Consider the following 27,157-nt stretch of genomic DNA (forward strand, 5'->3'; position numbering starts at 1 on the left):
CTGAAAAGGGACGTGAGGACTTGGGCCAGGGAGTGCGTGGCTTGTCAACGCGCTAAGGTGCACCGCCACACGAAGGCCCCGTTGGAGCGTTTTCTGGTGCCTGAGAGGAGGTTTGATCACGTCAACATTGACCTGGTTGGTCCGTTGCCTTCCTCTCAGGGGTTTTCCTACCTCCTCACCATGGTGGACAGAACGACCCGTTGGCCGGAGGCGGTTCCGCTCGTTTCGACATCAGCCGCAGACGTTGCCCGGGCCTTCATTGCAACATGGGTGTGTCGTTTTGGCACCCCGTCAGACATTTCCTCAGACAGGGGCTCTCAGTTCACGTCCGAGCTCTGGAACGCTGTGGCAGGCGGTTTGGGGGTTAAGCTGCACAGGACTACCGCTTACCACCCTCAGGCTAACGGCCTCTGCGAGCGCTTTCATCGCTCCATGAAGGCGGCCCTCAAGGCCGGCCTTATGGACGGTAACTGGGTCGACAAGCTGCCCTGGGTGATGCTGGGCCTGAGGACCGCACCTAAGGAAGATCTGCAGTGTTCTACAGCGGAGATGGTCTACGGTCAGCCGCTGAGAGTTCCGGGGGATTTCCTCCCAAATGCATCGGCTCCCTGGTCGGCGTCGGCCCAGCGGGCTTTCCTGCGTGACGCCGCTGAGGCCTTTGCTCCGATCCCTACTACTCAGCACGGTACTCAGGTGTCTCAGGTTCCCGCAGAGCTCCGCTCGGCGGAGCACGTGTTCATCCGGCACGATGCGCACAGAGGCCCCCTGCAGCCCCCTTATGATGGGCCTTTCCGGGTCTTGGAGCACGGGGACAAGCACCTGGTGGTCGACCTGGGTGGCAAGGCCGAGCACGTCTCGGTGGACCGGGTGAAGGCTGCTCACCTGGACTTGGACCAGCCTGTGGTACTGGCTCGACCTCCGCGACGGGGCCGCCCCCCGGCCTCGTCCCCTGTCACGGATTTAAGACCTGTTGTTCCGGCCCCTCCCCTTCCGGAGGCCGCACAGGCGGGATTCACTTTTCCGACTCCCGTGCTCAGGAGTCGTGGGGGTCGGCGTGTCGTTCCTCCCCGCCATGCTGATTTTGTTTATGTGTGAATTCTGGGGGGGCTTGTGTGGTGACACGTTATTGGACATAATTCACCTTGCTTATTGTGTTGCCACACGGACCCTTTAGTGGGGAACACCTGTAGCTTTAGCTGCCATTCCTGCTAGCTCATCAGGCAGAGCAGTGCATGTGTTAACCTCTCTGAAAGTAATGGATAATAAAGATTGGAACTCCATTCTTAATACACCGCCTCCGACTCTCTTTTCACGGCACTACAATAGTAATGATATGTTGTACATGCGATTTGATTATATAACAATTGTACGCCTATCTTTCTACATTGCCTTTGTTTATTTTTCATAGTGTCATACAAGGTTCAAGGTTCTTTATTGTCAAACTAACATAGCTACAGAGTAATTATGTCGTTAAAAATCTTAGGTCACAGGCTTCTCCAACAATGCAACACAATAATACAGATAAGCAGACAATATTAAAGCAAATACACGTTGAGTTTCCATAAAAACGTAACTGACAGGAGGTTTTGAAGGCACTTAGAAACATGCTGCATTACATTAGGGTAAGGTGAAAGATGTCTAAATAATGGGTTCAAACCATGTTCAAACTAGAAAAAGGGAGGGGAACAGGGCCGGCCCTGACCAATTTGCTGTCCTAGGCAAGATTTTAGCTGGCGCCCCCCCCCCCCCAAAACAAATCAAGACACTCACTATGACTCGCGCATGCACGTGCACGGTGTGGCATGACCACCAAAACAGACTGATATGGACACAAGATGTGTGCAAATGTATTTAGTATCCTATCCATTTGAACGTGATTTAAGTGGGGGGTGGACCTAACCTCCTCTTGGGGGGTCCGGGGGCATGCTCCCCCGGGAAGATTTTTTTTTTTAATATTGAAGTTAAAAGCATCAATCTGGTGCACTTTGAGAGCAACATGAAGTGCTCTATGGATACATCTCTCAACACCCATATGAAACAGAACTGCAACAGATTTACTTTTTCTTTATGGATATTTTACAAATCACTCTCCTTTTAAACTCTATTCTTGTTTATTAATAACAACTTTTTTTTACTGTCATATAGTAATTAATTTTTTTATAACTATAATGATCATATAAAGGTGTGCCTTTACCTCACTGAGCTGAGGTTATCAGAGCCTCTCAGTCTTTCAGGAGATAGCTCTCTAAAGCTCCCCCCCCCCCCCCGCGGCCGCTTACACAGTAAATTCCATGTTAATAAAAGCTGTATACGTTTTTTGGGAGTTTGATTTATTTTAGATGAACACAAATACAGAATTAAAACCTATAATTGCACACTAAAACCATTATTTCAAAAAAAGAACTATTTCACATAAACCTCTGGTTTTTGCTGGGGCGGTTCAACTTGATTTGGGGGGGGGGGGGGTGCGCCATAGTTTACGGACGCTGTACGCAATATAGGCGTAGGTCTGTTAGTATAAGATAATAAGATGTACTTTGTTGATCCAAAATCGGGAAATTGTGTTGTTATGAAATAAAAAAAAGTATTTTTTTTAAATTTCTAATTTTTTTATTTCCGGCGCCCCCCATTGATTGATGCGCCCTTAGTATTCGCCTATACTGCCTATGCCAAGGGCCGGCACTGGAGGGGAATGAGGGAGCACAATTAGCCACTCCATTTTGGTAACAAACATAGAAAATTGATAGATAAAAATAATTTAAAAAACATTACCATTATAAAATTAAGGCATTTGGACCAATAACTCCCTTACTTACAGTAAGATCACTCGTGCAAAACACAAGAACTGTAGAAAACCCCTCTCCCATTCCAACCTGCCTCTACCTGCTCCCACCTCCTGCCATCGTGGAGGGGCGGAGCCAAGCAATCTACAAAGTAAGCCAGCTCACCTGTGGCCAATCTTTTGCCTGGAAAAATAAGCTCGCTGGCCTCATGTTTCCTTTGATTTTAATTGTAATTATAATAGCAGCATAACTATAGTATTTGTATCCTGTTTGCTGTACTGTGTAAATTGTGTTAGTTAATCTCACGGATTACAAGGATACACAACAAAGGTTGCTCAATGAAAAAGATGTAATTTTCTAACAGTTAAACTTCTGAATAACACTTAAGAATTCAGCCACAGGGGGCTGACAATTAAATGTTTTAGAATTCAAATCGATACAAGACATTTCTAATACAATTGCCTTTATACTAACAAAAACATCACCTATGAATCATAAAATATCACCAGAACCTTCCTCACAGAATGGGATATGTGTGTCTTCAAGGTTTTAAACTGTTTCTCATAAAGAGGTTTTATTTCCCCTAATGTTTGCCTTGGCATTGCCCAGACACTGTATGGGCATAATGTCAGCCATTGTGGTAAAGAGAGGTTAATGTACTCCGGCTGTGAGAGCTCTACCCTGCGGCCTGTAATTGTATTATTGCACTATAGAATTGCCAGTGGAGTTGTACCGCCCCAGTCAAGACATCGGAGCCAAGTCTATGGAGGGAGGTTAACTTGACACATAAATTGCTATCTGCCAAGATGAATAGAGCTTGCCAGAGAGCAGATGAGGAGAGCAGTGACCTGACAATGCTTCTGACAGTCTCCGTACATTCCCCGTCATCTTGCTCTCTTCTTTGTACACGGTGCCAGCTGCTGCTTCCTCTGATGTCTTACTGGAGCTGCCAAACATTCAGTGGAAGCGTTGCCCTGTCTTGTTTACATGCGTATATGTGTATCTGTGTGCATAGAGCCATAAGACAATTTTTCAGTTTCCAATTGCATGTTCGATTGGGTTATTATTGAGTACATACAAAAAAAACATGCACTTATCACACAATTTGATAAGTGCATGTCAAATTGTGTTCTTGAGCCATTTCCACAACTTAAAGGGATAGTGGAAATGGAACCTCAAATAGTTTCGTTTTAACTTATATACAAGCATAATTACGTACCAAAACAATCACACCTGATTAAAAAAATATAATAAATGCCTTACGCATGTTAGAAGCACTTTATTGCAGCTTCCCCGAAGTTTTTTAGAAACGAAATGTTCGACTCAGCCAAACCGGAAGTGACGAAAACTTAGGAAGACGATACGATAACAAACCATGGCGTCTATGCAGAATGAACGTGGAAGGGCAAATATACCAGACAAAGAAGAAGGATTGTACGAGGTATCCAGTGATGATAGCGAGTCAGAAACATCCTCTCGGCTTTCCTATGAAAATGTCGTTTTAGGAACTGAATCTGAATCCGGTTCAGTAAGCGACGATGGTGACAATATTGAGCCAGACGATGGACCATTACGTCCTTATTTGTTCGAGCCCGAGCCCGAGGTGATGGTTCACGGCATGGGCAATGGCGAGGATGACCAGGACCAGGCGCCAGATGATGCACCCCTACGCACAAATAATCTTGACTGGTAGGTCCCTAAGCATAGCTCACGCATCTTAAGATCACCTGTAGCCTTTACAAATATTAATCATTGTTAACCAGTTAATCTCGAAGGTCCCCCCAGTGGACCCCTCCCACAGTTTTTTTTCTCTCACATGTCTCAGGGCTTCTTAACATTTATGAAACTATTAATGTTTCATACCCTTTTAAAGGTAAGAAACTCCGCTAACTGACAATAAGAACAATTGTTAGCTAGAAAAAACACAAGAGTAATACCAAGCCTTTGAATTAGCATTGAGCGAAACAATGCTAACTAATGCTAACGCTTTTTTACACACAACACACGGTAGAAATGCCCTTATTACTATCTTAACTGCACAAACAAGATATATGATTTAAAGCTGAGACTCCACAGATTCCACACATGTAATGTCATCACTGTAAGACCTCGAATTCCTATAGCTATCAGCCAGAAAAGAGAAAGTAAACAACATCCGGTTCCAAAAATATTACAATAATTACGTCTTACCTTTTTTGATTTGTGATCAAAAGTTGTGTTCAACGGAATAAAAACGCATCTCAAGGTTAATCCAATGTCGTTGTGTCACGTAGAATTTTTTACTGATAATCAATCATCATATTTATGGCAATATACTCGGCTATTCACATGCAAATGCTATTGAATGTCCGCCATTGTTTGTGCCCGTCTTCCTATGCTCTCGTCATCACCCGAAGATTCCCGACGATTCCCGAAGTATTTCGTTTCATTGAGAGGGCGCAGTAAAATTGAAAATAAAATGAAACTAGGCGCATGAAATTAAAAAAAATCGTTTATTATGCTTATTTTTAATAAAAATACATAAGTTAAACCCAAAATTCGCGGATTTCCACTATCCCTTTAAATGAGAGAAGACACAAAACATAGTACTGTCCTTAGATCAGGGCCTGTAGATAACGTTTTGATTGGTTTAGGAACCTTAACTCTTAATTTTATTATTATTATTAGAAGAGCCTAGCTCACCAAGGTCAACATTGTATATCACTCTTAAACTTAATGTATGGAGTAAGTCAGTAAGCCTATTTTTTTTAAATGACACATCATTTGTTTCCATTAGAAAGGAATAAAACAATTCGGAACGATTTTCATGCCCAGACACAATTTCCACTGGGGGGAACAGAGCGACCCCCTGTAGTGAGTTTATCAAAAATAATCAAGGGTTATAAAAAGGCAGGAGAACAACACACAGATGCCTTTTTTCATTTCATTTCAAACCTTTATTTAAGCAGGTTAATCCCATTGAGATCATCGATCTCTTTTTCAAGTGAGACCTGCTGCAAGTAGGTTCCACATGAAACAGAAAACAACATAAAAACTAAAAGGACATCATACAGAATAGTTACAGGGATTACAATTTACATACCTAACGACATTTACAGGTACCAACATTCGACTATAGCATCTATCCGAGCTTTAAAAACATTTAATGGAACCAAATTGCTCAGTTTCCATTGTTTTTGCAGACTGTTCCAAGTTAGAGGAACTGCGCAAATAAAAGCTATCTTCCCTAAGTTAGTGCTAGCACTTGGCACATTTAACAAAACCACATCATGAGATCTCAGGCAATAGCTACTTTCAATTCGCCGTGAGATCAGAGAGCAGATATAAGATAGTTTACCCAACATGGCTTTGTAGATGAAAATGTACCAATGACTGAGCCTCTGTACAGTTAGTGAAGGCAGACTTGCCCTGGCATACAGGGTACAGTGAGTACTTTACAGTTTGTAACAAATCTCAGTGCACTGTGATAGGCGGCATCTAACTTGTTCAGGTAATGGGCAGGTGCATTCATATACATCAGATCACCATAGTCCAGCACAGGTAAAAAGGTCACAGAGCCTTTTCCTGGCCTCAAGTGAGAAACAGGACTTGTTTCTGAAAAAGAAACGTAGCTTCACCCTCAGCTTTCTAAGCAGAGTATTGACCTGAAGTTTAAAAGAGAGACAATCATGAAGCCATGATACCAAGGTATTTATAACAGGCAACCACTTCAAGTACTTTTCCTTGAGTAGTAACAATATCCAAAGTTGTCTCCGGTGTCTTTTTGGCTTTTGAAAATAGCATTACCTTGGTTTTATCAATGGATAATATTAAAAACTGTCTGCAATTTAACAACAGCCTTATTGGAGGGACCTGCACAATACATCACGGTATTGTCCGCATAAAAATGTAAAGTTGCTCTATCCACATTTTGACCTAAACTGTTGATAGATGGAGAATAACAGTGGACCTAAAACAGAATCTTGAGGAACACCATTAGTAATGTTTAACCACTCAGAAGTGAGCCCATCAAACTGAACACATTGAGACCTTTCAGAGAGCTAGTTCACAAACCACCCCACTGCATGGCTGGATATGCCAATACTGGCCAGCCTCTGCTTCAAGATATGATGATCGACGGTATCGAAAGCTTTGGAAAGATCAATAAACAGAGCTGCACAACTCTGCTTATTGTCTAAGATACCCGCAATGTCATTCACCACTTTCATTGTCGCAGTGATGGTGCTATGTTGCTTTCTGAAACCTGACTGATGTTTACATAGGATGTCATTTTTACATAAAAACTCCTTTACCTGTTCACTCAAGAACCTTGGCCAGAACTGGCAATTTAGAGATGGGTCTATAATTATTTAATAAGGTGGCCTCCCCTCCTTTTAGTAAAGGCAGGACATAAGCTGACTGAGGTGCAATAAGATCTGCAGCTATCGTTAAAAAGAAAGGTTCTACGTTGTCCGGGCCAGCCGGTTTGAACAACATCAATAGTAAAAGGAGAAAAACTAAAAGGGTTTTCCAAATCACATTGTTCAGAGTCTGCTTCGGTAGAGATTACAGAAGCAGAGTTAGTAACAGAATCAAACAGAGCCACAGGACACAAAATGCTCATTAAAACAATTTAACATAGTGGCCCTGTCCGATATAGTGCCAGATGCTGTGGTAATGCACGGAGGTAGCTCATTACGGATTTCACCGGTGGATATCGATTTTATGGCTTTCCAACATTTTCTAGGATTCTTCAGGTTTTTTGTGGTAACTGACAGATAATACTTAGACTTAGCACTTTTGATTTGCGATGTGAAGCTATTTCTTAGCTGCCTAAAACGAAGCCATTCTACCTCTGAGCCTGATTGCCTAGCCTTTGCCCAGGCCTTGTTTCTCTCATGAAGGAGACTAGATAATTCAGCAGAAAACCAAGGATTGTCTTGTCCCTTAACTCTAAATGTACGCAGGGGTGCATGTCTATCAATAATTTCCATAAAACCAAGATACAAATAAGACCATGCAGTTTCTACATCAGCACACAGATCAATTTTTCCCCAATCAAAGCCAAACGGATCATGAACAAAACTCTGCTCCACAAAATGTTTTGTGACTCTCTTTATGATAATGCGAGGTTTACCCTTTTGGACCTTTGTGTCCCTAATTGTGGCTACAACACAGTGGTCACTCACATCATTTGCAAATACTCCCACAGATGAGTATTTATGGGGAACATAGTTAAAATGAGATCAATTAAGGAAATTCAAATATGGTCTGAAAAATCTACTGAGTTTTTGGGAAAAAAGTGAATGACCAATTATAAAAATAATAATAATAATGGGTTTCATTTATAAAGCACTTCATATTTGATTTCAAATCCCGAAGTGCTACAAGCAGTGAGCATGAACAGTATAAATACACATTACACCTACAATTATCTAAGAGTGACCCCAGTTAGTAACAGTTGCACAAATGTAAAAAATATACCAAATATTTTATTGGTTATTTTTACAATGTTGACATTTCTAAATCAACATATGAATCCTGTTTTATGTTTGCATTTTTTTAATCGTGTTTAAATAGAGTATGTTTGCTAATATGTAGATAAAGATTATAAGTATTTGTAGAATTAGATTCCAGTGGTGGCAGCTTTGGATTGCTTCTGACTTGTTTGATCCACATATTTAAAATAAATCCAGAGCAATGCAGAGTCTAAAAGTAAAAAACAAAAAAGAGATAGTTGTAATCATTTCCAAAATTCTCCACAGGTTTTTACCCAATTAAATATTCTGCATTTATTCACATTTGTTAATGTTTAGCCTTTAACTATAATTAATGATGATGACAATGTATTCTATATATAGAGCACTTTTCATGATTAAAAAAAAGTTTAACCAGTATTAACGGGGAAGTCTAACAGTGATCTAACTTGCACTATAAATTAGCTCATACAGCAATGGTGTCTAGTAGGCCTAACTCGCATAAAGAGATTTTATAGCTTTCCACACAGACATAAAAGCCAGTGTCACTGTGTGCGGTGACATTACATATCACCTCAGGCCTTCTACTGATAAAGTGCATCATAAAGACAGAGCTGCAGAGCTTCAAAGACACTGAAGGACATATTTTTCTCTGATACTTCACACACCGGTTTAGTTGGTCACCATTTTCCTTAACATCCAGCAGGTGGCGCTCTATGATAAGTGATGAAAGGAAGCACAGATGAATGTTTCTTTCCGTAGCACAGTACAATTCCCACTGCTTCATAATGAGGAGTGTAAATTATTTGTATATTTTGAGCTGCTAATTGATATGTAACAGTAACCAAGGCCCATAGTTTCATCATGAAAAGTCTCCGGTTGATTACTTGCTTAAATGTTTTCTCTGAAATGATATTGTATCTAAGTAAATATGTGCTGATTTGCATACATTTCTGTAGCACAAACCTGAAAATGTGATGAGGTCAAATTCTTATTTTGTTTTATTTACTCTCCTTATTGTCGTGCTGTGCTGTTTTCACATCTTCACAGCTCACTGGGGGCTACCAAGGTGAAAAGAATGGTTCCTCTGTAACCTCTGTGTGCCTCTGCTTATTCACAACATGCCCTATTCCCTCCAAGTCCTCCTCCTCAGTCTTGGTAGCCATTCACAGTCGTTTTTTACAATATTGCTGGAACGGCTCCACAGTCGTCGTCCTTTTCCCTTTCATCTTAATAGATGGGCTTCTGCCTAGTCGCTGTAGAAAAAGAAAAAAAACAACCCTATCGGCCACGACACGGCCTCTCAATTGTCAATCTGATCGATGTGTGCAGCCTGGATCTAGGCCACTGCATTAGTTGTGGAGGCTCCTAGCCACTCACCATGGATACACATCGCTGCCCACATCTTGTTGCTGTTGTGGTGTAATTGTTTTGTTATTGCTGCTCAGACTATATAACACAGTGTCCATTTAAATGTTCACATGCGACGGTCTGCTTAATGTCCATGACATTTGTTTAATGTCATTGTGACCAGAGACACAGTGGAGCATCCAGCTATAAACAATCCACCTTTATTGGAAATAGCTTTTAGTGTTTTCTAGTATACTTCACAACTAGATTTCAGTACAGCTAAAATTATATGTATATTAATGACTAAAACTACTGTTTGTCATTTTTTTGCCAAAACATTTCATGATTCCACCATCACAGATGTGAAGTTTTGCTGCTCTTCCTTTGAATGACATGTATAACAATTGTAATAGTTATGAGGTTTTACTGTCGATTAGCCAAAACAAACAGATTGTTATTAGTAATTTTACTCAAGCGAGGTATCCGAATACATCCTCTGCCTCTTGTCATGCCTTTTTTTAATGTTCTATTAAATACATTTCACAATTTCCTATCCATTTAACAACCACCAATGGCTGTCAGAGTTGAGAAGGCTGTTAGAAGAAGGAATTATAATGACCTCAAACACAGGGGGAAAAAAGACTGTTACTGTCCTTAGGAGGCACCATGATGTTTTGTATTGATGGCATGTTGTATCTCAGCAGAGGCCAGAAGCCTGGGCTGCCATGCCAGTCCTAATAAATCCTGAGCTGAGAGTGGCGGCGGCAGCAGCAGCAGGACTGCATTCTTCAGGAGCCAGCACTTCCCCTAATCTGCCCCGGAGATGGGGCAACAGTTGGCCCGGCTGGTGGGGAAGAAAGGGGAGGAGGATGGGGGGGGACTCCCTGGTGACACAAGCATGATGTGTTTGTAAAAACACCGGGAATGTTGGAATTGGATATACTCACACTCCAGCCCTCCCTTAAGCGGGCTTGTGTAGAGACTGATTTTGGCAGATATGTTCATTTTCTCAGCGACGGACCCAAAACACTACCTTATCTGCCACTTTTTTTTTCTTCTTCCCCATGTTCGGTGCTTTCATCCCTCTGGTGTGTGCTTATGTTGGAGAACGCAAAACCAAGAAAAGAGAGGAAGAAACTAAGAGGCACAGGACTAGGAAATGCATTACAGATGTGTGCAGCTATGTAGCCACTTGTGGAAGCCTAGACCTTTTTAGTTGGCTCTAAGAAGAACATAACTCTGTCATAAAGGGTTGAAGAGTTTCATATGCAACATAGAACAGCTCAAATGTGTTTTTAAGTGCATGCCATTACCTGACTGTGGTGATTAGCAGACTGATTGTGCGACATACTCTGGTCAATAGGCAACGGTTTATCCAGTTATAAATACAGCTGACACAGCCTGTGCATTCTTTAAAGAGGAGAGCAGACCCACAGGAATGAATTCCTCTCTGCTGGTCTCTACTTTCAATTGATTGCTTTAATTTGGCCTATAATGAGGATGCCTCCTGTCTGCAATTAGTATTTGTGTGTGTGACTGTGTGTACTTGTGGGCTGTGTTTAATTACTGCAGTGGATGGATGCTGTAGCCCAGCAGGAGCCTGCAGAATGGGAGGATCCACTGACACCTCAACCCACTGGGTGTCAGGGCCAGGACTTACTTAATGCCTTCCTGTCGAGAAGTCACAAGCCTCCACAAGCCTCCTTTTTACCTTAATACCTTGAATCACACTGTTTAACCTGGTAAAGCAGGGTTCTAAAGTTTGTGAGGGGAAATGAGGACATGTTTTAGTTGAATTCAACCCAACTTAACCTTATTGCATCAAATGATTTGACATCAGCCAAATATTTGGAAAATGTTTATCAAAATGGAAAGGAAGAATTGGAGAGGGGGAGGTGCATCCTGCTGGTTCTGTTGGCTACATACCCTCGCAGTATTTTTGTATTGCCTTACAATTTATTCAATAGCTATAGTCATTAGTTATTTTGGGATTATTTGATTTGTCATAACACATCAAAACAATATGTTATTTAAGATTAAATCAGTAGTTTCCAACCTTATTTTTGCATGTGACCCCATTCAAAGAAAGCTCTTAATGGGGACCATTGTCACATGGCAGATGTCGAACTATTGAGCAATTCGCAAATATATAACACAAAAGATCGTTTTGTCTGATAGATTGTTTAAATTCTGTGAAGCAGAACTTAGAATGTTTTCTTTCTTTATTCACCCTATAAGATTTATATGTTTACACTTTAGATGCAACCTGACCAACAGGTTGAAGAACAGGGGACTAAACTACCTAACCCTATCTTTATGTAAAGTAAATCTAAAATGCGGATTATGCATTGATACCTCAGTATTAATGATTTCAATGGAAAGTACTTTTATATATGAGTCAAAGGGGCCAGTTTCTGCAAGATGATGACTTTTTTGTGAAATGACATCGTTTTATGAAATTGAACAACCTTTACTAGTAATGTGTTATCTTAAAATGGTTGCCTCTTTATTTCTTCCACCATTTCCATATCGACGTTTGTCATGTCCTGGTCCACCTACATATTTCCAAACTTTTAAGCCCCGAGCCTGTTTTTCAGGTCTCAGGCTCGAAAATGACATTCCCAGAACAAATGACCATATCTTCCCTTCTAAAAGGGTTAAATTAATAATCTTTTTTCTCAAAGCAAGGTTACATCTGTGAGTTGGATGTAGAAGTGTTCGAATCAATATAGATGTTTTTATTTTAAAGTAAATTCAGATTGAACACAGTAAAACATTTTTAATTATTGTGTCCGTCCATAAAAAAATAAAATACTTATAGTGAAAACTACCCTTGAATGATGGGATGGTAGACTAAAAGCTTTAGGAATCCAAACTACAACATATAATAAGTACCCTGTATCAAGATTGATGCAAAACAAGTGAAATTTGACCTTTTTAGAGAGATTTAGCAAAAATAAAACACTTCTGGGGTCATTTGGGTGGATTTTCCATATCTCTGGTCCCCCTTGCTCGATTTTGCTGATTGACATCTCTTGCTAACCGTCAGAGCCAATGGAATCGAGGGGAACTCCCACATACTCCTTATTTGGTAATGTGTGTGTGTGAGACTGACGCATAGCCAAAACCGGAAGCTGCGATAACTCTGGTGACTACCATTAGCAGCTAACTTTTACTCTCCGATTTTTACATAAAAATGGAATTATGGATTATAAATAATGTTTTCAAATCCACAGAAACATTATCAACCTATGGATTAACCGATTCAGCCGCGTTTTTTCTCGTTTTAATGCCATTGAACACGTCTTTTGATCAGATTGACAGCTACGGTGAGACGATCTCCCGTAAAAGCTCCGTAAAGGTACGTGTTGTGATGTCTGTGTTTGCTTCCCCTGTCGCGAGTTCGGATCACTCAGTGATGATACTATACCTAAATAATCTCTGGAACCTCAGCTTTAATCGGATATCTTGTATGTGCAGCTATGAATAAGCTATGAGTAATAAGGGTATCTTTTTATCTTGAGTTCTGTGGCAAAGTTCGTTAGCATTTTTCGCTCAGGGGTCATTTAGATGCTTCTTATGAGACTTGTGTTTTGTTTTTGTAAAAATGGTTTGTATCGTCAGTTAGCTGAGATTCTTCCCGTTAATCTGGTATAACACATGAATAGGTTCTTAAATATTAAGATGCCCTGAAACACAGTGTCGGAGAAAAAAAAAGCCCCTGCCGAGGGGGGCTTTGGGGCTTAACAGGTTACCTCCCTCTTCCTTTATGACAAAACAAGTTCAAGAAGGTCAGGATGTCCACAAAAGATTATTAAATATTATATATAAATATTTTATATTGGGGATAAATATTCTAATATATATTTTACAACATATGAGGGAAATCAATATGTATGAATACATTTGAATCAGACCTTAGGAGACATATTCACACAATGATAATGCAGACAGAATTTCTAATAAAGATCCTGTATCTGTTAATGTGACTTTTTATGTGTTCAATTTTAAGTGCATGTGACAACACTGGAGGGAATTTATGGACACCAACAATGATACAATTGTAAAACCTGGATCCAGACATCCAGATGGTCGGGGCTACCAAAGGAGCTCATGTCCTCAGCATTATGAAAACAAAATTCCCCACCCATACACTCCCTCCCTCTGTGTCTCATTTGTCTCCCTCTCCCTCTGTTTTAGTTTAATAAAATCATGCTTGCTCATCAGCAGAGGATGTATCTTTTCTTTCTGGGCGATAGCAGCAGCAGCAGCAGCTCCCTGGGGCATGCTGGTGGAGGTGGGGGTGGTGGTCTTGGTTTGTTATGTGCCGCCGCTGTCAGTCTGTAGTGAATGCAAATAAGGCTGTGTTCTTTCTCACATACTCTCTCTCTGTGTTTACCCTGTCACCAACTCTATCTCTTAATATCTATCACACCCTCCCTCACTGTCTCTCCTCCCATCTACTTCAAGGTCCTGAGGGGGCACACATCCTCCTCCACCTTTGTTTAAACCATAATAACAAGGTGCCCTCAGCTGTCACACACACACAGCAAAAATGGTGGCTTTATTATTATACTATACACATGCAGATTACTTGTGAGTGGCACCTGATTGTGATCATGCAAGTCATGATTGGTTTTTGACACAACGCCTCACAAGGTTGCAGAGCTGCCTTCATATAATACTTGATTGTGAAGTGTATGCATGACTCTTTAACTTGTTGTCATCATTGGATCCAAGACAGCAGGCAGTAGTTCTAGTTCATCAGGTGGAAATAGAGTAGCGTTTTAAAAAGGTTTAAAGGCCAAAGATTAATGCGGGAAAATTTTAAAACAGGTTTAAATATCCTAATTCTGGGAATTGAAAAGAAAAATGGTTTAAAGGGCAAAGAGTGATATTCTGTCATTTTTTACGTTTATTGTATTATCTATGCTTTTTAATGACCTTTTTAAAATGCCATTTTATAATGTGTTTCAACTGCACTATTTCTTATTACTCTTAATGTCTTTCATTTTTGTAAAGCACTTTGAATTGCCTTGTGTTGAAAGGTGCTATATAAATAAACTTCCCTTGCAGCGTCCACTCACAATAGAGAGAATAGGATTTTACCTTAGATTGAGTCTTTGATTGAATTTGAATGATCATATTAGCTGAAAGCAAGTAGACCTCTCAAGCATGAATAGCCTATATTAGTATCTTAAAAAGCATATTCAACTTTGGATGATTGTTTATACCTCATTAATGAGCGACTGTGATTATTTGTTCAGAAATCTCCTGTAAGCTTAACCTCCACCTCAACTTAATTATCTTCGAGCTGTTTCATGCTAATTCGAAGTGTGAAGCAGGCTTCTTAATGATGTTGTGTGTTTGAAGCACTTCCACCAGTAGGATGGATACCATTTGTTTTTCTCAGTCATTAAGCAGATAATCTTGAGTTGATTGCCAAAAGCTAATTACAATAGCCAATGCTGGTGTGTTTCCATGCAGTGTGGAATGAAACAGCCATGCAGGTACAGCTGAAGAGCTTTTAGCGGAGTGGCCCTGCTGTTACTCTCATCACATTGTCTTTATGATCCTCATAAATATTACTTATTGTTTCCAGAAGAAAGTGAAACCATATAGCTTTGTATTCACTGCAGCTCATCAGCAGTTACTTCAATGATCTTGCATCCAAATGCAAGATCATTTTGCCCAAGGAGACTAAAGTAAGAAGCATTCAAAAATAATTCTCAATGGTTTCTCTAACTATCTGCAAACCTTGTGATTTGAGCCCTTAGATTGAGGCAGAATATGCTTTATGCTTCACAAGAAGTTGAAAAATACAAAGTATGTTCCTCCACGTCTCAAATGATTCTATTGGCTGTGACCTGCAGAGAACTCCTCAAGAAACATCACCGCTGAATATACTTTATAACTGATGGACAGGATATAAGCACAAAGAGGAAGATTAAATGGCCAGCCCTTGTGAATTAATCTCAGTCATGTTGTGACGTCTGATAAAAATGTAAATGACCAGTGAGTCAGTTCTTTCAAGGCTTCGAGAATCTAGCATGTGATCCTGGTTCATTTTTAAGTGTATACATGTTATTTCACTGTTGGTGGAGGATTGTATTGGTCAATTTAAAGGAATATTTGAACCACAAAATTAAAACATGTTCATTAATAACTCAAGCCATGTTTTCCTTGAATTTCCTTTTATTTAGCATGCCTCCATGGTGAATGATGATTCCAAACTACTTGTAGTGGGGGTCAAGCAATGTTTTCCTTACAAATTCAAGGTAACACAAGATGATTTATAGATAGACAAATGTCAATCTTATGGCTGAAGAATTTCTTACAGTCAAATAAAATGTTGTCAGCTATCATTTTCACTGGGTATTTTGGATTAAGTAATAATATTTTTTCTTCTTGCTCCTTGTGAAGACACTCAGCTGTCAGAATCAGTTTGCTGCGATCCTCCATGAGTGTCTGCGGTTATTTCAGGACATCCACTGGACATTCACCTCAGGGGAAGTCTTATTGTATCCACTGAAGACAGACATTTCTAACATCTCTCTCTTTGTCATAGTGTATGTCATCCCTTTATCCCTAGGTCACATTCCCTCTATACCATCATAATTGCTGTGTTTGCCCTTGGCGTCAGCCATGGTAGCAGATATCTGTGAGATAACAGCTTACTCGATCTCTTCTCCTCCGTCCTCAGGGAAAAACACAGACCGGAGCTCCTGGCCTTAGAAAACACTGACTGGCAGGGGGGTACACATTCCTGTTAGTGTGGGGTAACTTCTTAAAAGATAAAGACTACTTGAGGTATTTATATTGTAAGATAAATCACACTAACTAGAATGGATTGTGAATGCATCCCCGTTTCTAGAGCATGAGGATAATGCATCCATGCAGGTTGTGGAAAGGATAGCAGCTATAAACAGTGTTGCTTTATGAATAGTCAAAAGTTGTGTGTGTTTGCAAATGAGCCCACACAGCAAAGATTTAGCAAGTTAGATGTGTGTGTGTGTGCTTCCGTTAACTTGCACTTGTGCACATGCATTTGTCTTTGTACCTGTGTGTGTGATTGACTTCCCTCGCCCGGCTGTGTTTGTATAAGCTGAATGTTGTTGCCCCTGAGACCTGGTCCTGCAGCGCCTCCAGCTGAGGGCTTTAACCCAAGCTGCTGTGGGCTGTGTTACCCACCATATCACACACACACACACACACACACACACACACACACACACACACACACACACACACACACACACACACACACACACACACACACACACACACACACACACACACACACACACACACACACACACACATCTTAAGCTCTAATTTATGCTATCAATGCTCCCTATTTACATACATTACCATAGATCATACATGTTGAGGCTGCTTGCAAGGTCAGTGCTGAAACGCTCGCTCCTATTAAAATGAAGGATAACATGTTTGACGGCTGCAACAGTACAGCCTTGATTTATTTCCGGAGCTCCAGCCTGAGATTTGTGACACTGTATACTAGTGTATAGCGCTATAAGCTACCACTTTCACATTCCCTGCTACCTGCTCTAACAGCTCAAGTATTTGTGAAATGCATAGACCTCATTACCACATAATTGCAGGGTGCAGCAGCAAGGATGGGTCTCTTAGCACAAGAGCCCTTCATGATAAACAATGGGCCACGTGTTTCCTCTGTGGAGGTATATAATGACATGTGAGTTGGTGAAAAGGGGAAAGGGGCTGGAGCCATGCTGTCTTAGTATTTTTTTTTCATGGCCCTGCCTCTCTCTCAGCTGGTTGATATACATTTTATCAGACGGCCTACTGGTGGGGAACCATGCTCTCTTGGCCTGTCTCCTCCACCCGCAGCGTGACGTCCTCCAGGATCAGACATAATGATTCTCAGCGATGGCCACAGGTCCAAGCCCACTTTCCACGTTTGCATCCAGCCACAGAGGAGGCTGTGGATAATGCACCTCTCCTCCTTCCACTGTCTCTAACTGAGATGGATGGAGATGAGCTTTTCTATACAGTACCTCTAGGTGTGTGCGTGTGCGTGCGTGTGTCTGTGTAGGAGGCGTTGCGCCTTAAGCAAGAAATGGATCGGTCTTTAGACTGGGCCCGGTGAGGCAGTCGGAGAGTATAATCTGATTTAAAGCATGTCAAGAATTGTGAATAATTTTCTCATTACCCCCACCCCTCCGTCATTTTCAGGGCATATTTAATTTAACAAGAAGAGGGCTTGTGTGAGTGCAAGCATATATGTGTGTATGTATTTGTGTATGTCTCTTTGTGTGTATGTCACGTCTATGCCGAAGACTGTCTCCTATCTTCCCGCTCGAGGAGGGAAGAATTACTCCTTGCATACTCTCTCTCCGACCCCCTGAGAGCTACAGCTGTCACAGTGTCACTTTTCCCATCCATAATTGAGGAGTGCGCACTGCACAAAGCCCATGAAACCATGTCAACCACTTCCAGTTGCTCCTGTTAAATAATCAGGCAGAACCAACAGTGCAGGAGAGATTCTGCCTGTGCAGCTGCCTGTATTGCTGGCTTGTGCGATCACTTCTCAACTTCCCCCTCCTCTATCTTCTATCCACCCGAAGACACCCTGGCCTGCACTTAACCCCAAAACACGCACCATGCAAACCACTGGCCCAGTTGCTAGTCATCATGAACTAGCACCAGCTTTGTTTTGTTGTCAGGGAACAGCAGGAACAGGAGGTGTCCATGAGAGTCAGTGTTGACCTTAACAAGAGCAAGGGTGACATAGACTTTTTTGAAACATGTTGCCACTTCACATCATTAGTTTTACACATAGTCTAAAGAAGGAACTTTAGCACTATATCTACAAACGCTTGTTTTATCACTACATAACCCTAAAAAGGATTATTCTCAGGGCATTGTTAAGTGCTGAATCTCACATGTCTTCATTTGTAACATGTCTTAATGTAGAAGAACATGACACTACCAAATAGATGTGATGCAAAAGGTAACAGTAAGAACATAAATGTTTTCCAAATATCATCTAATATTTCAAGTTTGGTGCATTGATTAAATGGGATGGATAAGGCAAAAGCAGCACTGCTTTAATTAAATGTGATTAAAAATAAATATCTAAGGGGCCCAATAATGCCAAAGATCAGGTTGTCGGAATAAGATACTTGATAACTTAATCAGAGGTCTGTAGGCTATATTAGAACTATTTAAAAAGAAACAGTTCTTACTAAAGAATGAAATAAATATTTGTTTGAAAATAAATGTTGTAAAACAAACGTAAAAGTAATAATGACTCGTCATCGTCATCATCATCATCATCATCATCATCATCATCATCATCATCATCATCATCATCATCATCATCATCATCATCATCATCATCATCATCATCATCATCATCATCATCATCATCATCATCATCATCATAAAAAAAAGAAAGAAAAGTGAAGCATATCTTAATAGTTATCTAAACTTTGGGTTTCTGAAAGGACAGGACAGGTCTGACCAGATTGTCTTGTCTGTGGCCAGAAGCTAACTAACGGTGACAGAAAAATCGGACTATTGCTGTGTCTGAATTGTTTTACTTTTGTGCTAACATGCGATATTTTGTGTGCGGCCCAATTTGAGGAATAGCAAGATGAAATGCACTATTATACCTGGATGGTGCACTCATAACAAAAAGTTGAGTGTTAAACGCTGTTAAACGCAACGACAGCCATCTTGGTTATTTGACCAGCCCAGTTGTGGTTAACGATAACTTTGCTATCTAACTTGCTATGTAGCTTGCTAACAGCGGCGATAGTTACCTCTGGTGACAGCACAGCATGCATTGAGTCAACATAACATGGTTAAAGTGTTCACATTGCACAACAAGTCAGTGTACTAACGAAAGTATCCAAATTGAGACGCAGGTGATGTTCTATAATAAATAATGTGGCAATTAGATGACTAATAGCTCCCTGATATGTAAACCACAGGGTTTAAAGAGCCTGTGACAGCATCCCAACAACTGTTGTGCAATGAAATATTGGGCTACTAGTAATCTCGAACCGTCAGTTTAAAAAAGAAAAAGCGATACCGTTCCGTTAAATATCAATAATTTCGAACATCGCGGGGAAATTCCTTCGACTCATTTTGAAGTTTTGGGGGAAGCCGGAAGTGACGTCAATGCGGGAACGCTTCACTGTGCGGCGAGAGAGCCAAACACGGACAAAGTGTGTTGTCATGCGTAGAAATGGTGAATTACTGAGTTTAGGCACGTTAATAACGTTTTAATGAAGTTGACTACAGTATATTCATATTTGTCAGTGCTTTCATGTCAATTCGGCGAACATAAACATAGATGATCGTGGTGAAGATGATGATTACATTAGGGTTAAAAATCGGTAGTGAGAGCTACTGAATTTCCTCCCGTAGGATGTGATATAAAAACAAATAGATTACTTTTGTAGTTGTAAACTCAAGTGGATGAAACTACATGTATTAGTGCTTTCATGTCAATTCGGCGAACATATGATAGATTAAATGATCGTGAGAATGATGATTAAAAATCGTTTGTTTGAGCCGGTCTGCATTTCCTGATGAGAAAACAAACCGATGCTTTTTGTAGTTGTAGTACACCAACATGGATTAAACGTGTGTTTTTTTCACCACAATGTTGGGGAAATTAATGGATAAAATGCACGGATTATTATTATTATTATTCCCACTCCGATCGGGACACTAGGTCCACCGTTTCCCCGCAGCGAGGCTCCCCCCGTTGACAGTTTACGTGGGCTGGGTGCAGTCGCGGACTGGCCATCGGGACGAATCCCGATGGGCCGGTACCGAAGTGGGCCGGTCGGATAAATCACTAGCACATCCCCCATAGGCGGCGCGTGAGGCTCAGGTTTGGGAAGGCTAAATAACTTTTTTTTACCTGACGCTGCCCGCCTCCGGCGTCTATAGAAAAGAGATCAACTCAGTGTGCGGAGTTTAAATCTCTCAAGTCATATTACAGGATAAAGGAAATACAGTTTAAACTGCCGTAGGCCTATGCAGAGAAGACGCCGACGTGTCGCACTTATCATTCATATGACATCATCAATCAGATCATCGATCATATAATATCATAATATATCATATATTTCCTTATCTGCCGTGTCTGGCCGTGCAACACTTACAGTGTCACATACTGTATGCAGAAGTATTATTTTTAGCAACACATTATGTTGACGAAACACTCGAGTCAAATGTAATTAAAGTCAGATCCACTCGTGTTTTAGACGTGAACGCGCTCTCAACTGGTGAGAGAAACCCTGGCTTGATTTACCGAGTTGATAACCAGCGTCGTAGGACTGCTTAGCGAGATCTCGTTTGTTAGTTTGTTGTTGTTAGTTTGTTTGTTACTCAAACATATCCAGGGTCTGTTGAACTGGCTTCGTAGTGCAGGGCACAGGTGGCTGGCAGCGCTAATGTCAAAGACACAGACATTGCATTATATTTGTATTTTTACCAGGATGCAGTGACACAAATATTTACATATTTACATTTACTATCTACAGCACCCGCCGCCCCTGACATCCCCCACTCCCCCCGTTGACAACTTACTAGCGGTACCGAAGTGGGCCGGTCGAGAGTCCCGGGATGATTTTTAGTCCCATTCCACCACTGGCTACATGACCGTATGATCGCCCATATTGACGCACCTAATTCCTAAACTTCTAACAGATACAACATAAACCGATCCTTCAGACTCATATGAGCTCTCAGACACGTTCAAAATGAAACTGTCTGAGCTTGCTGCTGTGTGCACCATCGTGCGTTTACATGCAGGTGCTGGGATCCTGAACGGTGCAGCTGGAGCGCTGTGCCCGCAATGACGTCACACGTAATTTGGCGGGACTTGAAGAATCCCCGAGCAGATCCAGGAAATGGTCAACATTGAAGGGCAGATTAATGGTTATCAAAGTACAAATATCCAAAATCAGTTCAGTAACGGTTTTCAAGGGGACAATATTTACTCAAATTGATGGGTTTGGATGATGGGGGAAACTCGTGTCACAGGCTCTTTAAGGGAGTAATTTTTTTCCTCAGTTTTTCTCTTTTTTCTGTCTTTTTAATCCCACCTAACATCCCCTGCCTGCATCCCTCTGTTTCTAGTTCATTCTCCCCTGCCCCTCCTCTCTCCTTGCCCCTTCTCTCTTCCTCTGTCCTGATAGAGGGTTCTCTCTGGCATCTCGCAGTGTCAGGAATCAAAGCAGGCGGAAAGCTCCCAGGAAGGCATATAGTGTGATTTGTAACAGGTGGCAAACACCTACCCCTCCGCCCCTTCTTCGTCTCTGTATAATTAAGCATCACCACCTTCACCGTGGAACTGCAATGACTCACACTGTTCACAGATATAGCATCCATTAGACCAGTGGTTCTCAAACTTTTTCTGTCAGGCCCCCCTTTGGAGAAAAGAAAAAAAGTCGGGCCCCCCAACACAAATAGTCAGGCTCAGTGGCGGCGCCAGAGACTTATTTTGAGGGTGCTGTGGGGTAGCTTGACGTTTCATAGAGGGTGCTCAAACATTTAGGGTTTCCCATTAATGTACCGGGCGCTACAGTGGAATTTTCTACTGCAACATTCCCCATGCAAATACACACTGTACCCGTGACTGTTACAATGAAGGCTCGATAATCAGCTCACGCAGGGGTAAAGTGCTATTTTTATCGGTGGTGTGTGGACCTTCCCGGGGGGCATGCTCCCCCGGGAAGAATTATTTTTAAATATTGAAGTTAAATGCATCAATCTGGTGCACTTTGAGAGCAACATGAAGAGATCTATGGATACCTCTCTCAACACCCATATAAAACAGAACTGTAAACAGATTTACTTTTTCTTTATGGATATTTTACAAATAACCCTTTTAAACTGTATTCTTGTTTTACTGTCATATAGTATTTCATACCTGTTTTTCTCTCACTGAGTCTCTCAGTCTGACAGGAGAGGACTCTTCTCCACTTTGTTGTTGAAAAAACTCCTTATATCCGTTAGCGTAGCTCGCTAGCACCAGAAGCTAACATCAACGATCTCCGGTACCGGTGCGCTCTCTCTCTCGCACACAAAATGGCTCGTTACACACACACACACACACACACACACACACACACACACACACACACACACACACACACACACACACACACACACACACACACACACACACACACACACACACACACGCTTTAATGAAACACAGAGACCCAGACGTAATAGTACTGTACTGCATCATATTAATTTCGAATCAATAATTTTTCAATTTATGATTTTTTTATTTATTTGTTTATTATTTATTATTTATTATTTTTATTTTTATTTTTATTTATTTTTATAACCGTTTTTCCTCCTGGTCTCTCACGCCCCCCATGGCATGCTCTAACTCTACCTAACCTGATGATTTTTACACACACATTCACGTCTGTGTCACTTTTTAAAAAAGGTGGTTGAGATGCAGTGCCATGTAGAGTGACATTAAAGCAAACCTTCCATCACTTGAAAAGAAAGAGCACAGCTCACATTTAGAAAATAAGCAGTGTTGGCAATAAAGGAATTGAATGATACAGTCGCCTGAGTACAGAAATGATCAGATAAGTGTGTATGCGCTGTGTGATCATAAGAGCAGTCTGGAAATGTACACCCTCTTCAGAAAGGTATAGTGAGGCTTAGTGAAAGATCTGTAATTACTGTGTAGTGAACAGTAATGTTAACCTCCCACTCTACAGGCTTTCGACAGCCCTACAGCTCTCTCTAGGGAGCAAGGATTTCTCAATATAACATGGCTCTCTAATTCAATTCAATTCAAAACCTTTATTTATCCAGGTAAAATCCCATTGAGATCAATGATCTCTTTTTCAAGGGAGACCTGCAGCAGTAGGTTCCACAAGAAGACATAAAAACATAAACAACAAAAGGACATCATACAGCAAAAGGTACAGGGATTACAATTTACATATTTAACCACATGTACAGGTACCAACAGCATCTGATTTTGTAGCATCCAACCGAGCTTTAAAAACATGTAGTGGTACTAGCTTGGTAATTTTCCATTATTTTTGCAGACTGTTCCATGTTAGTGGAGCTGCACATCTAAAAGCTTTCTTCCCTAAGACAGTCCTAGCACTTGGCACATTTAATAAAACCACAGCATGCGATCTCAGGCAATAAGTACTTTCAATTCGCAGAGAGATCAGGGAGCAGATATAAGATGGTAGTTTATCCAACATGGCTTTGTAAATGAAAAAGTACCAGTGACTGAGCCTCCGTACAGTAAGTGATGGCATAACCGCCTTGGTATACAGGGTACAGTGATGCGTAAGTGCTTTACAATTTGTCAAAAATCTCAGTGCACTGTGATACGCAGCATCTAACTTGCTCAGGTAATTGGCAGGTGCATTCATATATAACAAATCACCATAGTCCAGCACAGGTAAAAAGGTCACAGTGACTAGCCTTTTCCTGGCCTCAAGCGAGAAACAGGACTTATTTCTGTAAAAGAAACCTAGCCTAACCCTCAGCTTTTTAAGCAGGTTATTGACATGAAGTTTAAAAGTGAGACAGTCATCAAGCCAGATACCCAAGTATTTGTAACAGGTAACCACTTCAAGTTGTATTCCTTGCGTAGTTACAATATCCAAAGCAGTCTCTGGTGTATTTTTAGCTTTAGCTTTCGAAAAGTGTATTACCTTGGTTTTATCCACATTTAAAAGAAGCTTAAGCTCAGAGAGCTGAGCCTGAATAATGTTAAAAACAGCCTGTAATTTAACAACAGCCTCGTTAATCGAGGGACCTGCACAGTACATAACGGTATCGTCCGCATAAAAATGTAAGGTTGCTCCGTCGACATTTTCACCTAAACTATTAATATAGATAGAGAATAATAGCGGACCTAAAACTGAACCTTGTGGTACACCATTAGTGATGTTTAACCACTCAGAAGACAGCCCATCAAACTGAACACATTGGGACCTTTCAGAGAGGTACAAACCACCCTACTGCATGGCTGGACATGCCTATACTGACCAGCCTTTGCTTCAAAATGCGATGATCGACAGTATCAAAAGCTTTGGATAGGTCAATAAACAGAGCTGCACAACTCTGCTTATTATCTAAAATACTCGTAATATCATTTACCACTTTCATTGTGGCAGTGATGGTGCTATGTTGCTTTCTGAAGCCTGACTGATGTTTAGACAGGATGTCATTGTTACATAAAAACACCTTTACCTGTTCACTCACTAGGCGTTGAGGAACCTTGGCCAGAACTGACAATTTAGAGATGGGTCTATAATTGTTTAATAAGGTGGCCTCCCCTCCTTTTAGTAGTGGCAGGACATAAGCTGACTTCCATACTTTTGGGATTTTGTTCGTGCTGAGAGAGAGGTTAAAAAGAGTAGTAAGAGGTGGAGCAATAAAATCTGCAGCTATCTTTAAAAAGAAAGGTTCTACGTTGTCTGGACCAGCCGGCTTTTTAGGATCTAGCTTGGTTAAGACTTCACGAACAACATCAACAGTAAAAGGAGTAAAACTGAAAGGGTTTTCCAGACCACATTGTTCTGAGTCACCGACTGTGGTGTTCACAGAAGCAGAATTAGAAACAAGAATGAAACAGAGAGCCACAGGACACAAAATGCTCATTAAAACAATTTAGTATGGTGGCCCTATCCGATATAGTGCCAGATACTGTGGTAAGGCACGGAGGTAGCTCATTACGGATATCACCGGTGGATATCGATTTGATGGCTTTCCAGAATTTTCTAGGGTTGTTCAGGTTCTTTGTGGTAACTGACAGATAATACTTAGATTTAGCACTTTTGACATGTGAAGTGAAGCTATTTCTTAGCTGCCTAAAACGCAGCCATTCTACCTCTGAGCCTGAATTCCTAGCCTTTGCCCAGGCCTTGTTTCTCTCATGTAGGAGAATAGATAATTCAGCAGAAAACCAAGGATTTTCTCGTCCCTTCACTCTAAATTTACGCAGGGGTGCATGTCTATCTATAATTTCCATAAAACCAAGATAAAAATAAGACCATGCAGTCTCAACATCAGCACACAAATCGATTTTTCCCCAATCAAACCCAAACAGATCATGTATAAAACCCTGCTCCACAAAATGTTTTATGTCTCTCTTGATGATAATACGAGGTTTAACCTTTTGGACCTTAGTGTCCCTAATTGTGGCTACAACACAGTGATCGCTCAGATCATTTGCAAATACTCCCACAGCTGAGTATTTATAGGGAACATTAGTTAAAATGAGATCAATTAGGGAGGATTTATTTGGGGACTTAATATTAGGGCGAGTAGGACTATCTACAATCTGAGTAACATTCAAGGAGATACAAAGGTTTTTAAAATCCTCTGACACTGCAGTTAACCAGTCCCAGTTAAAATGTCCAAGTAGCACTATTTCCTTGTAGTCTAGTTGCGATAAAAGATTTGCTAGCGAAGACAAGGAGTCTTTGACAGCTGAGGGGGGTCTGTAACAGCCCACGACCATGACCTGTTGACCCTTTGCCACTTCTATATTTAAGGCTAAAAATTCAAATTGTTTACTGATAGATTTGGAAACTACAGCAGTTACACTGAATATATTCTTAACATAAATGGCAACGCCACCACCTTTATTAGGCCGGTCGGTACGATACACATTAAAACCATTTAAGGCAATGTCAGAGGCCAATATAGATTTGTTTAGCCATGTTTCTGATAAAACAATGACGTCAGCGTCAGTCGAGCTCGCCCAGATACGGACAAAATCTAGTTTACCTAACAGACTGCGCACATTCAAGTGGATGAAACCCAACCCAGACCTAGCTTTAAAATCAGCAGGAGTAGCGATCTGACTACTACTACTGGGCGGACCAGGGTTAGGTTGTACATTTCCTGACAGTAATAACAACAAAAAAAACAGGCATCTTTTCCTCTTAAGCGACACACATACATTGTCATCTACTTTAGAATCACCGGAAAAGTCTGCAAGAGTGTGATTAGAGCTTAAGAAGCAGTCCTGAAGAACCATCATCGCAGGAAAACAAAAAAGACAAACATATTTTGTCGAGCAGATTGACTGTGACAAGGCAACCGGTAATTGTTTGTGTAACACATCTGAACCTTTGCAGGGGATGCCCACTGCGGGTGGCAGAACAGACCTGAATCCAGTAGACTCCTCAGAATGACTAGAGATCTTCTCATAGTCCAAAATAGTTAACAGGCACAGCAGAATCCCGATATGGGCCATTTTCCCAGACCAGGGAACCGCGATATTCCTGGAGCAAAATCAGCACAGCAGCAAAGGACAGGCGAAAGCAGCAGCGTGGTATCCCCGGGGTGAAAGCAGGCCTCTGCGACAGCAGAACCAGGACAGGTGGAAAGCAGGCCCCAGCCGTGTTAAAATCCTCCTTCGTACAGCAGCACACGCCCGGTGGAAGCAGGCCAAGCCCGAAGCGTGGATCCACTCCGTCTCTCCGCGACGACTCCGGGGTAAAAACCTCTCCAGTGCAGCCGTGCAGGTGGGAGCAGGCCTCCGTAGATCGCAGATCGCAG

This window comes from Gymnodraco acuticeps, unplaced genomic scaffold, assembly GCF_902827175.1.
Source record: "Gymnodraco acuticeps unplaced genomic scaffold, fGymAcu1.1, whole genome shotgun sequence".
Lineage (NCBI taxonomy): Eukaryota > Metazoa > Chordata > Actinopteri > Perciformes > Bathydraconidae > Gymnodraco > Gymnodraco acuticeps.